The sequence below is a fragment of the Leucoraja erinacea genome, chromosome 31, assembly GCF_028641065.1.
Source record: "Leucoraja erinacea ecotype New England chromosome 31, Leri_hhj_1, whole genome shotgun sequence".
Lineage (NCBI taxonomy): Eukaryota > Metazoa > Chordata > Chondrichthyes > Rajiformes > Rajidae > Leucoraja > Leucoraja erinaceus.
Window position 1 is genome coordinate 1,567,904 of NC_073407.1, and position 12,492 is coordinate 1,580,395.

General features: G+C 47.5%; 1 protein-coding gene across 1 annotated transcript in view; it reads right to left on the minus strand.

Annotated features, from left to right (window-relative positions):
- Positions 1 to 11,659, minus strand: part of LOC129711822 (gelsolin-like) — an 88,257-nt gene extending 76,598 nt beyond the window's left edge. Inside the window, exon 1 of the mRNA XM_055659758.1 lies at positions 11,509 to 11,659. The gene's annotated coding sequence lies outside the window, so the exon portion shown is untranslated. The remainder of the gene's footprint in view (positions 1 to 11,508) is intronic.
- Between the last annotated feature and the right edge of the window lie 833 nt (positions 11,660 to 12,492).

Sequence of the window (12,492 nt, forward strand, 5' to 3'; positions counted from 1 at the left end):
GCTACGGTCAGGCAAACGCCTCCGTTGCCATGCTGTGAGAACGGAGAGGTTGAGAAGGAGTTTCTTCCCAGAGGCCATTCGGACTGTAAACTCCTATCTCACCAGGGACTAACTTTACTGAACGTTTTTCCTTCCGCCCACAATATTTAACGTGGAAAAGAATATGTGATTGTGTTTATAGTTTGTTTGGTTGTCTTTTTGCACAAAAGTCCGCGAGCATTGCCACTTTTCATTTCACTGCACATCTCGTATGTGTATGTGACGAATAAACTTGACTTGATGCAGTCTGAAGAAGGGGTTTCGGCCTGAAACGTTGCCCATCTCCTTCGCTCCATAGATGCTGCTGCACCCGCTGAGTTTCTCCAGCATTTTTGTGTACCTTAGATGTAATCTCATTCCTTTCTCTCCACCCATCTCCTCATTAAATTCCTAGGTCCACAGTTCTCACAAAACCTGTTTGTTGCTTCTGCGAACTTGCCACATTGCAATGTTCATCACCTGTCCAACATAGCACCACATTACCTCAAATGAACAAGGATTGATGAAGAAGGCAGATTCTCCTCACATACTGTACATGATCAACTGTACACTGGAACAGGATCTCCACAGGTCTCCCGTGTAATTCTGCAGCAGCTGTACCCGGCTATTCATTGTGCAGCACAGGGCAGTCACATGGGACGGCGATACATGCAGCCCAATTTACAATCCTCTGCTCTGGAATCAAAATTAATTGTGTTGCGAGAAGCTGCACAATATAATGTGCAACTACAAGGTCTCCACATTGGAGTCAACAAATACCACACTTCAGGAAAGTTCCACTCAGGAGTGCAGAGAGCCAACATCTTCAGTGAAAGATAGAACTGCACTGCATGGGGAACAGGCCCTTCAGCCCGCAATGCCCCTGCTGAACTTTATGACAAGATAAATTAATAGACAATCCCATCTGCCTGCACATGAACCATATCCTGCATATCTAGAATGATCTTAAATGAAACTATCATATATGCCTCCCCAATCACCCTTGGCAGCATGTCCCGGGCATTCACCACCTTCTTAAAAATACCTGCCCCTATCCCCTTAAAGCTTACACCCCAGACTTCTCTAACTTCAAATAGCCCTTTCTTCCTCTCTCTCCATCCCATCCCCAGTTCTCCGACTAGTTTTACTGTCTCGGACTACATTCTATCTCTGTCCCGCCCATCATCTGAAGAAGGGTCTCGACCCGAAACCTCACCCATTCCTTCTCTCCAGAGATGCTGCCTGTTCTGCTGAGTTACTCCAGCATTTTGTGTCTACCTCCCCTGAAAGCTATCTTGTCTTTGACATTTCCACTCTAGATAAAAGGTTCCCACTGTCTACCCCGTCAATGCCCCTCGTAAACATATACTTCTATCAGGTCTCCCCTCAACCTCTGGCATACAAGAGAACATGGTATGCTTCATCCTTCATCCATCCTAAAATATTAACCAATATTACCAGGAAATCAACATCTGCAAATTACAAACTAATCAATCCTAACAATTTGATGCATTTACATTCACTTTGACCAAGTTAAAACTGGATTCAGGGCAAAGATTCAGCAAAAAAAAAGGGGGCAAATAAATCACTAATGAGAGGGAATATAAAGAGATCCAAAATTAAAATCATCATTATGCTAAAATGGCCATCAAATCCATGACATCTGCAAGTCAATATAATCCCATGTCCCTCCAAATGATTTTCCATCAAATGTACCTTCTCCCCGTCTCAAAGATGAATTGAATGTTTTCACAACCCTGATTGGTAGGAAGTTCTAATTATTGATAAACACAAAAAGCTGGAGTAACTCAGCGGAACAAGCAGCATCTCTGGAGAGCAGGAATGGGTGACTATTCGGGTCGAGACCCTTCTTCAGACGTCACCCATTCCTTCTCTCCAGAGATGCTGCCTGTTCCGCTGAGTTACTCCAGCTTGGTGTCCATGTTTAAACCTGCATCTGCAGTTCCTTCCTACACGTTCTAATTAGAACTACCTTCTGCACTAACATTGCTCCTCACATCTCCATCTTTAACCCACTTTCAACTCGTGCCGCATAATCATTAAACCATTGGCTGGATTCAGAAAAATCAATTTGTATCCCTGTAACAAATCCTCGCTCTACTTTTCTTCAGGGTGAGCAACCACCAAGACTGTGCCAGTGTTTCATCCGTAGAACTAGTCCTCGTAAACCTCTGCCCTGTCTCTCTCTCTCTCTCTGCCACCTGGTTGCCACTGACAGATGTGAAGAAGTGGATGTCATATGCCAGCTATGATGCATCTGCCCCTCTGTGGTCCACCCCCCACTCATGAAAGCTGGGATATTAAACACACAGTGCTGGAGTAACTCAGTGAGTTGGGCAGCATCCCTGGAGAACAGGGAGAGGTGACATTACAGGTTAGGACCCTTCTTCCCACCGAGTTCCTCCAGCACTTTGTGTCTTTTTGTTCTCAACAATCCAACATCTGCAGTTCTTGTCCACATGTGTGTTGCACAACTCTATTCAGGTGTGTTATTCTTCCTTCCCTTTCACCAACAGGGCGACACAATGGTACAGTTGCTTACAACGCCAGACACCCGATGGTCAATCCTGACTACGGGTGCTGTCTGCATGGAGTTTGCCCCTTCTCCCGGTGGGTTTTCTCCAGGTGCTCCGGTTTCCTCCCACATATGGAGTGTGTTAAGGGCCTGTCCCACGAGCATGCAACTGCATGCGGCAAGCGCGACCAAACCAGAAGCGGGGCCGTGTGGATGTCGAGTGATTAACATGAAGTTCGAGCGAAGACTGCGGGAAGTTCGCACGTGACGTACGGCATCGAGGCTGTGCATACGGCGTCGAGGCGGCTGCGGGCCGGCAGGCCATTGCCGCGTGGAATTTTTGAACACGGTCAGTTTTTCGGAGCCCCGCACGATGTCGGGACCAGCTCATCACAACTACATACGGCTCCGGCGATCGAAGTGGGACCGGCCCCATGAGCCGTAGGGCTCAAACGACCACGTTAGGTCGCGCTTGCCGCATGGAGTCGCGTGCTCGTGGAACAGGCCCTTAAGTGTGTGTGTGTGTGTGTGTGTGTGTGTGTGTGTGTGTGTGTGTGTGTGTGTGTGTGTGTGTGTGTGTGTGTGTGTGTGTGTGTGTGTGTGTGTGTGTATATATATGAGGGGCGGTTAGTGAGTGTGATCTATGGGGTAACGACAAAACTTTGAACTTAAAAACGACTGCCTTTTGCTGATGACGTCACAATGGGTCTGCCCCATGCGCCGTTCTTCCACACGCTGCGAAGGGCGACCCGGTGCGGGGCTGGGACGGTGCTGGCTGAGACGCTCCGGTGGCAGCGGCGTGACTCGGGCCTGGGACGGCGCTCCCATGAGGGCAGCCGGCGTGGGGCTGGTACAGTGCTGGCTGAGACGGTGCTCCGGTGGCAGCGGCACGACTCGAGGCTGGGACGGCGCTCCCGTGGCTGAGGCGGCCCGGCGCGGGGCTGAGACGCTCCTGTGGCTGAGGCGGCCCGGCCCGGGGCTGAGACGGTGCTCCGGTGGCTGAGGCGGCGGCGATCTGAATCCGGGGCTCGGCCGCAGGCCAGTGGACGACATCGTCGGGAGCTCGCAGGTCACAGGCTGGTGCCTGTTTTCCGGAGCTCCCGCGGCAACAGCTGCGTCCGCTGGGCTGGAGGGCAGTAGCTTCGACCACCCCGGGCCGCGGAGCTTGAACCGGCCCGTTCGCAGAGCTCGGTGAGCATGGCACTGACTTACCATCGCCCGGTGGGGTATCGCCTCAGTGCAGAGGGAGAAGAGGAGGGAAGAGAAGTAACCCTAAGATTTTTGCCTCCAGCACAGTGAGGAGGTGCCTGGTGAACTCACTGTGGTGGATGTTAATTTGTGTTTATTGTGTGTTTTGTTGTTTATTATTACATGTATGGCTGCAGGCAACGACATTTTGTTCAGACCAAAAGGTCTGAATGACAAATAAAGGATCCAAGTCTAAGTCTAAAAGTCTAAGTATGCATTTTTTTTAAATTCGCACAAAAACAGTCCCCTATATCACTAGGATTTTTGCCACCCTACTCACCGTTCACATCTGCTCCAAGCACACCAAGTTTTGTTCCGATCGGTGGAATATTACAAAAGTTATGAAGGTTTAAAAATTGTGAAATCAGAAGATTGGTCTTCTCGCCTGTTTATTACCATGAAGGTAACGCCCCTTCCGGCATCTGCTGTCAATCACCGGGGCAAGGAGAATAAAGCCCTGGAGGGGGTAACTTTTAAATCTCTCCCTGCACGGGAGACCCGACCTTTTCTTGTCGGGTCTCTGTTGTCGTTGGGGCTGCAACGAGGAGCGGCCTCCAACAGAAGACCGGGGACTCTGGTGCCGACGACTCACCTCACCGTCGTTGAGCTGGCCGAGTCCGGAGCAGGTGGAGTGGTGGTGGAGCGCTGCTGCTGCTGCGGCCCCACCTCCGGAGATTCGGAGGCTGCAACTGCGGATCTGGCGGACAGCGGCACCGGGAGCCCGCGGGTCCCTGGAGGGAGACCGCTTTTCAGGGCTCCTGCAACGGCGACTTCTCCCGCCGAGTTGCGGGGTTGAAGAGCTCCTGGAGCGGGGCCTTACAGCACCGCCCCGCGCGGCTTGGAATGGCCGTGGGACTCTGCGAGCGCACGCCGGGGGCTCTAACACTAAGACCCGGTGTGCGACCTTGCACCACCCGGCGTGGCTTTAATGGCCGCGGGACAATCGCCATCGCCAGCCGGGGGCTTTGACTTTGACTCTGACATTGGGGGGGGGGGGGGGGGAGAGGAGTGCAGTGGAGAGATAAGTTTTTTTGGCCTTCCATCACAGCGATGTGATGGATGTTTATGTAAACTATGTTGTGTCTTGAGTCTATTTGTTTGTAATGTATGGCTGCAGAAACGGCATTTCGTTTGGCCCTCAAGGGGTCCAAATGACAATTAAATTGAATCTTGAATCTTGAATCTTGAGGCGGGGGCGAGTCCAGAGCCCGTGAGAGAGCACCCCCACTTGGCCCGAGAGCCCTCCCACACAACCCCTCCCCCCACCACACAACCCCCCCCTACCCCCTCACCACCCTCTCCCACAACCTCCACCCCCCCCCCCCAATCCAATCCAACCCCACACCCCCCATCCTACACATGAAGAGGGGGAGGGAGTGATGGGAGATGTAGAAAAATGAGTCACGCTTGCGCAGTTAGGGGCCAAGGGTGACTGGTGGAATGGTTGTGGTTGTGGAATGGGTTGTGTTGGGAGACCAGGCCTCCCGTATTACTAGGTCCCACTTAGTCTAGTAGCATTTAAAAAGCATTTGGACAGGTAAATAGATAGGAAAGATTTAGAAGGATATGGGCCAATTGCAACACATTGGGACTGAGCAGGTGCATCTTAGTCAGCATGGACTAGTTGGGCTGAATGGCCTCTTTCAGTGCCGTGGGACTCCAATATTAAGAATATATATTTAGTTGCATAGCAAGCACCAAGTTGTGGCAATGCATGAAGAGTAAAAGTTACAGTAGATACATACAAGAAACATGCAGAACTAAACAAGTCAGTCGTGCAGCACTGAAGCAAGTTCTTTCCAATGGATCCCACTGATCAAGCACCTCGTCTCCACTAACCACATTATATTCTCCCCACATTCCTAATAACTGCCCCCAAATTCTACAATTCACCTACAGCGGGCAGTTTACTGAGACCATCGAACCTACCAAGCCATGTCTTCAAGTGTTCAATAAAACTAGAGCAATACCGTACAAAACAAGGCAAACTAATATAGACACAAACAGCTGGAGTAATTCAGCAGGACAGGAGACATCTCTGGATAGAAGGAATGGGCGTTGTTTCAGGTCGAGACCCTTCTTCAGACAGAATGTCAGGGGAGAGGGAGACAGTGATGTGGAAGGTATGGTGTGAAACTGAGAGATCAAAAGGGACGAAGTTCAAGGGAAATTTAGTATTAATCATTGTTAGCTGGGGGAAGGTGACAACAAGGCAGACAGAGATAAAATTTAATCAGGAGGACAGTGCGACTGGCCGGAGAACTGGGATGAGGGAGGGATGGAGAGAGAGAGGGAAAGCAAGGGTTACTTGAAGTTAGAGAAGACAATATTCATACCGCTGGGTTGTAAGCTGTCCAAGCAAAATATGAGGTGCTGTTTTACAAAGACCCAAATAGATTTAACTGGCCAAGAACAAATAGTTGAAGTGATTTAACTACTCAAACCAAAGAGTTTAACGTTGCTTTGTGGGTTGTGTTGTACAGTGCACAGGACCACCTATATTGTGGCCATTGAACCACACTGTACACTTCCCCAGTTTAGACCACACGCGCAGAGCTCATTTACTGAACTAACACACTTCTGCTTCCTCAATATTCAGAGATTATTTCCCACACCTTCCTCTCTGAACATATACCAATCCTTACCTGCAGTACCATCCAAACAATACTTACCGCACAACGGCTGCTGGGAAATTATTTTGACATTAGCCCATTACATGTGACATGTAACTAGAGTACCATAGATAAATAAATTAGTAGGTAAATATTTTGTTATCCAACCATCATAATTGTTTCACTGGCGAATGCTGAACACTGATACACTGAAGGCTAACACGCAACACAACTCATGTTCCACTCTATCAAATGACATAACAGGTTTAATCACCATGAACCATGCTCATTTGGGATCATTATTTGGCCCAACATGGCACTTCCTTCCTGAGGTACACACTTGGGTAACTTGAAGATTGGCTTGAAAAACAAAATATTTTCCTTCAAGGATTTTAGAATTTTCTTTTAAACAATTCAAACAGTTTTACAGGCACAAATGTACAATTAGTTTAAAGGTGCAGCACAGTTGTGCAGTAGTAGAGATGCTGCCTCAGAGCCAGAGACCCAGGCTCGGCTCTGACTATGGGTGTTGCCCGGACAGAGTTTGTACATTCTCTCTGTAGGTCTGAAGAAGGGTTTCAGCCCGAAACGTTGCCTATTTCCTTCGCTCCATAGATGCTGCTGCACACGCTGAGTTTCTCCAGCAATTTTGTGTACCCTCTCTGTAGGTTAATTGGCTTCAGTAAAATTGTAAATACTGTAGTCCCTAGTGTGTACGATAATGTTAGTATACAGGTTGCCGTGGACCTGTTTCCGTGCTGTATCTCTAAAGTCTAAAGCAATGATGAGAATTCTCCTCTATTGTAGCACTCAAAGTTGGAGACAAACATTTTTATCAGTACGCGTGTCAGAGGTTACGGGGAGTTGAGGAGAGGGGGGGGGAAGAATAGGTTGAGAGGGAAAGATAGATCACCCGTGATTGAATGGTGCAGTGGTCACGATGGGCCGAATGGCCCCAATCTGCTCCTATGAACTTATGATACCACATCAAGACCATTTCTGTAAAAAGTTAAATTTTTCTCTTTTTAAAGGATGAATTGAAATAAAAGGAACTTGCGGTGAATCTGAGGAAACAATGGACTCTGTGAAAATTGGCACATTCAGGTTAAGTGCTGATTGAACAGTGCATGTACAAACACTGCAGGCTCCAGACCAAACAATACAATTATGTTTGAGTGCATATTTTGGTTCAGTTTATCTGGGTTTAGTTTAGGGATACAGCAGGGAAACAGGCCCTTCAGCCCACCGGGTCCATGCTAACCATTCATTCATATTAGTGCTACATGATCCCATTTCACATCAACTCCCTACACACTAGGGGCAATTAACCTGTGCGTCTTTGGGAAGTGGAAGGTAACGGGAGTACCCAAAGGAAACCCAAGTAGTCACAGGGAGAACATGCAAACTCCACACAGACAGCCCCGCCCAAACCTGTGGATCAAACCTGGGTGTCTGGTGCTGTGAGGCAGCAGCTCTACCAGCTGCACCACTGTGCTGCCCATTTCTTCATCAATTATACATCACTGTCAGTTGATGAAAAAGATAAAGTACTCCGTTTATAAAATAGATTTGCCTGGCTCAAGAGATTCTTCACACAATACCCGTCCTGTACCAGTGAAGGCGAGCCAACCACAACGAGAGGGTCTCAGCCCCCCCCCCCCCACGACATTTCTCTCAGAGGAGGGGCAGCTTGCTTGGAGTGTACAAGATCATTTGTACTTGCTCCACAGCCAATCTTTGACAGACCCAAACTTGAGGGGCACTAGAGTCTGTCCAAAGTCTCTACCTACCCCTCGAAAAGGTCCATCCCGCCCCCACCTGAAACATCATGAGTCCATCCCTCCACAAGTGCTGTCTGACCTGCCGACAACTCCAGCTTCACCCCTCATTAAAAAAAAAAAAAAACATTTTTACAGCATTTTTGAGTTCCCAGTATTTATCCCCAATCCCCACTAACATTTATCCTGCATCTGTACCCTGTGTAGGAAGGAACAGCAGATGGTGGTTTAAACTGAAGATAGATACAAATTGCTGGAGTAACTCAGTGAGATAGGCAACATCTCTGGAGAAAAGGAATGGGTGACATTCTGGGTCGAGACCCTTCTTCAGACCGATATCAGGGGAGAGGGAGACATTGAAATGTGGAAGGGTTTGGTGTGAAACCGAGAGATCCGAGAAGTGCAAGGAGTGTTAATGAGATAAAGGGAATGGAGATTACGGAAAATGCAGAATAAATAGATCATTAGCTGGGAGAAGGCAACAACAAAGCAAATAGAGATAAAATGTAGACGCAGACAGTAAGATTGGCCGGAGAACTGGGAAGGGCGAGGGATAGAGGGAAAACAAGGATTACTTGAAGTTAGAGAAATCAATGTTCATACCGCTGGGGTGTAAGCTGCCCAAGCGTAATACGAGGTGCTGCTCCTCCAATTTGGGCTGGGTCTCACTCTGACAATGGAGGAGGCCCAGGACAGAAAGGTCAGTGTGGGAATGGGAGGGGGAGTGAAACTCTGTACTCAGCTCGATTGTAATCCTGCATAGTCTACCAGCTGACTGATTAGCGCATGACAAAAGCCTTATTACACGTGGCAATAAACTACACTAAACTAAACTTGAATGGAGAGATGCAAGAGATTGGTGGGGTCTAGAATCATACACCAAATCGAGGAAATTAAATCAAATGGATTTCTTAATATCAAAAACAGCAGCTATCTAGTCATTATTACCCGGTCTGTTACAATACCAGCTGCCACTGTGGAATTTGAACACGAAGCTGTGGATTGGTTACGGTTTATTAATACAGCAATTTAACTGCAGCAGCTGCACCAGACACCAACATCAGCAACAGGACCAGCATGGTGCCGCAGCAGTAGACTTGCTGCCTTGCAGCACCAGACACCCGGGTCCCATCCTCACTACAGGCACTGGCTGAACGGAGTTTACAAGTTCTCCCCGTGAACAGTGTGGGTTATCTCTGGATGCTCCGGTATCCTCCCACACCCCAAAGGCACACAGGTTTGTAGGTTGATTAGCTTGGTATAATTGTAAATTGTCCCTAGTGTGTGTAGGACTCGGTGAGCCGAAGGACCCGTTTCCACGCTGTATCTCTAAACTATGAAAAACTTTTGGTTGTGTGCTATCCAATGCAATGATCAGACAGATTGGAAAAAATAAATCCATCAGGCTGATCCCTCGTTGAATAGGCCATCGAAACATGACGATGGAGGCCAATTGAGAGAGGCAAACTTCAGTAAAACATAGATAGAGTAATAGAACCACCAGCACAGAAACAGGCCCTTCGGCCCAACTCATCCATGCCAACCATAATGCCCCATTGAAGCCAGTTCCATTTGCCCACATCCCTCTAAATCTTCTTTCCATGGACTTGTCCAATCGCTGTCACAACTACCTCCTCTGGCAGTTCATTCCAAATATCCACTAACCTCCAAGTGAAAAAGCTGCTCCTCAGGTTCCTATTAAATCTTTCCCCTTTCTTAAACCTTGTCCTCTGGTCTTTGATTCCCCTATTCTTGGTAAAACACTGTACATTCACCCAACCTCATGATCTTATAGAGTCGTTGTATGTGGAAACAGGCCCTTCAGCCCACTTGACCAGCACGTCTCATCTACACCAATCCTACCCGACTGCCTTTGGCCCATATCCCTCTACACCTATCATATCCATGTACCTGTCTAACTGTTTCTTAAACATCGTGATCGTCCCTGCCTCAACTACCTCCTCTGGCAGCTTGCTCCAAATATCTACTGCCCTCAAAGTGTAAAAGTTCACCCTCAGATTCCTATTGAATCTTTCCCCTCTCACCTTGAAATATGTCCTCTAGCTTTTGATTCCCCTACTCTGGATATTTTTTTTATTTTTATAAACAGACTCTGCATTGACCTTATCTATTCCACTCATGATCTTATGTAGGTAGGCTACAAGATCACCCCACAGTCTGCTGCACTACACCGTCTATTGAAGGTCAAATTTACCACATGGCATTTTTGTTTGAGGTGGGGAGAAGGAAATAAGCAAGATATCCATCTGCAGCATCTCCACCCCACTCACCTACATCTCGGGCAGATAGATGTCAGGGAAGTCCATTATTTCACATCAAACCCGACGAAAAACATTTTTACAACAACATGGCCTCAAGGCTCAATGGAACTCCCATATTTTGGGTAGACATGTTAGTTATCTGCGTTTATAGCAACGAGTTCCTTGTCGCTTTGACTTCAATAGTTTTAAGTTTTCTACCGTCTTTCAAAGAGTAACGTTTCATCCTTCTGCAACTGTAACCAAGGAAAGTCATCATGACAAAGATGATCTTGCCGCAGCCGGCCACACCCCAAAACAGAACATTCAATCTGGACTTTGTCACAGATATGGAAACGGGCGGGGAGGGAGAAACTTGCAAAAGAAACTCGGGAAATAGTTTTCGCATCGGCTGCGAGTTAGTCATCAACAATTCTTCCCAGTGACTCATTCACCCGACTGACGAACTGATCCGCAAATCTACGGCTATCGGAGCCGTTAATGCCAACGTTTCTGTAAAAAAGTTTCAGTATGCATTCAAATGCGTGGATTTTAACGGTGAACTCGATGGAGGTGCGTGGTTTCCGTGGTTTAAGCCGCTCACTAATGTTGGGGGCTATGCAGAGGAGGGTGTGGATAGGAGCCGTGATAAACGAGCGCTACGGACAACGCCCACCCTGGAACTAGACTGCAAGAAAAGTCCGCTTGGCCAAATACTTTGGCCGTTCACTGTCCGGGGGAAATATAGTGAACCCCCCACCCACACGTTTATTTAATTTTAAGGGAGGCAAATAAAGTATTCTGCAGAACAAACTGCGCAGTTTTAGTGGGTAATCCATACACAAATCCGCAGCAAACTCCAGCGAGGTAAAGTGAAGCGTCTGCGCTGCGCACAGCGGTCTCGCATTCCAGCTCCTCTCCCTCCCCAATGTGGTCACGGCCAAAACTGTCCCCGTCCCTCGCCACAACTAACACACACACACACACACACTGGAGAGCAAGTTTAAGGTCGAACACTAATATAATAACAAATAAAACGAGCACCCAGCCTTTCTTACCCCCCAAAAACCGCAGGCAATGCAAAGAAGTAATTGGCACAAGGCTGAGTGCCGGAGCTGTGTTTGTCCGAGCCTGGCTTGTCGGATGATGTGAGCGTTGATCTGCCCGCACCCTCCCTCCCTCAGTGCTATTTCTGTAAACGCCAGGCTGCGGTTCGCCAGGCGGCGCCTAGGGGGCGGTGCGGAGCGGGAGACTGGCTGCTGTCGCCTCCGATTTCAGGCTGAACATCCATTCCCAGCTTGTAAAAACACATTGTGCATTCTTTATTTTCTGATTAAAAACCAAAACCATCTCTTCAAATTTACTTTCTTGCGACGTTTCAATATTTTATTTTTGCTGAAATGTATTTCTGGTGGAAAAGATAAATGAATCATACAGGAAGTGAACAGGGTGTGAACACAAACATTTGGTGATGTTGAGAATATCGCGCGTTTCACACAGTCCCACTCAGAATATTTACAATGGTCATTCTCGTGTAAAACAATTCAGACGTAACTGTGCTCGGGACAGCGTTAGAGATATCTGAAATGAAGGTTTCTCAAACACCCCTATTGTAAGTACAAGTTAGTTTAGTCCCTGTCTGAAATTTTTATTGAAACCAATTTTAAATTACAAACATTTGGGGATTAATTCTTTGTAATTTAATTCTTTATTCAACATCTACATGCTCCCACTAGGGCAAATCATGCAAAATAATAATATTGACCACCACTGCTATGCCGATGACACTCAAATCTATGTAGCGCTATCACCAAATGACTATCGCCCCATAGATCTGCTGTGCCAGTGCATTGAGCAAGTCAAAGACTGGATGTGCCAAAATTTCCTGCAAATAAATAAGGACAAAACGGAGATCATTGTTTTTGGTGCTAAAAAAGAAAGGCTTAAAGTAACCCAACACCTTCACTGTCTGTCCCTGAAAACTTCAAACAAAGCCAGAAATCTTGGGGTTATTATGGATTCAGATTTACATTTCGACAGTC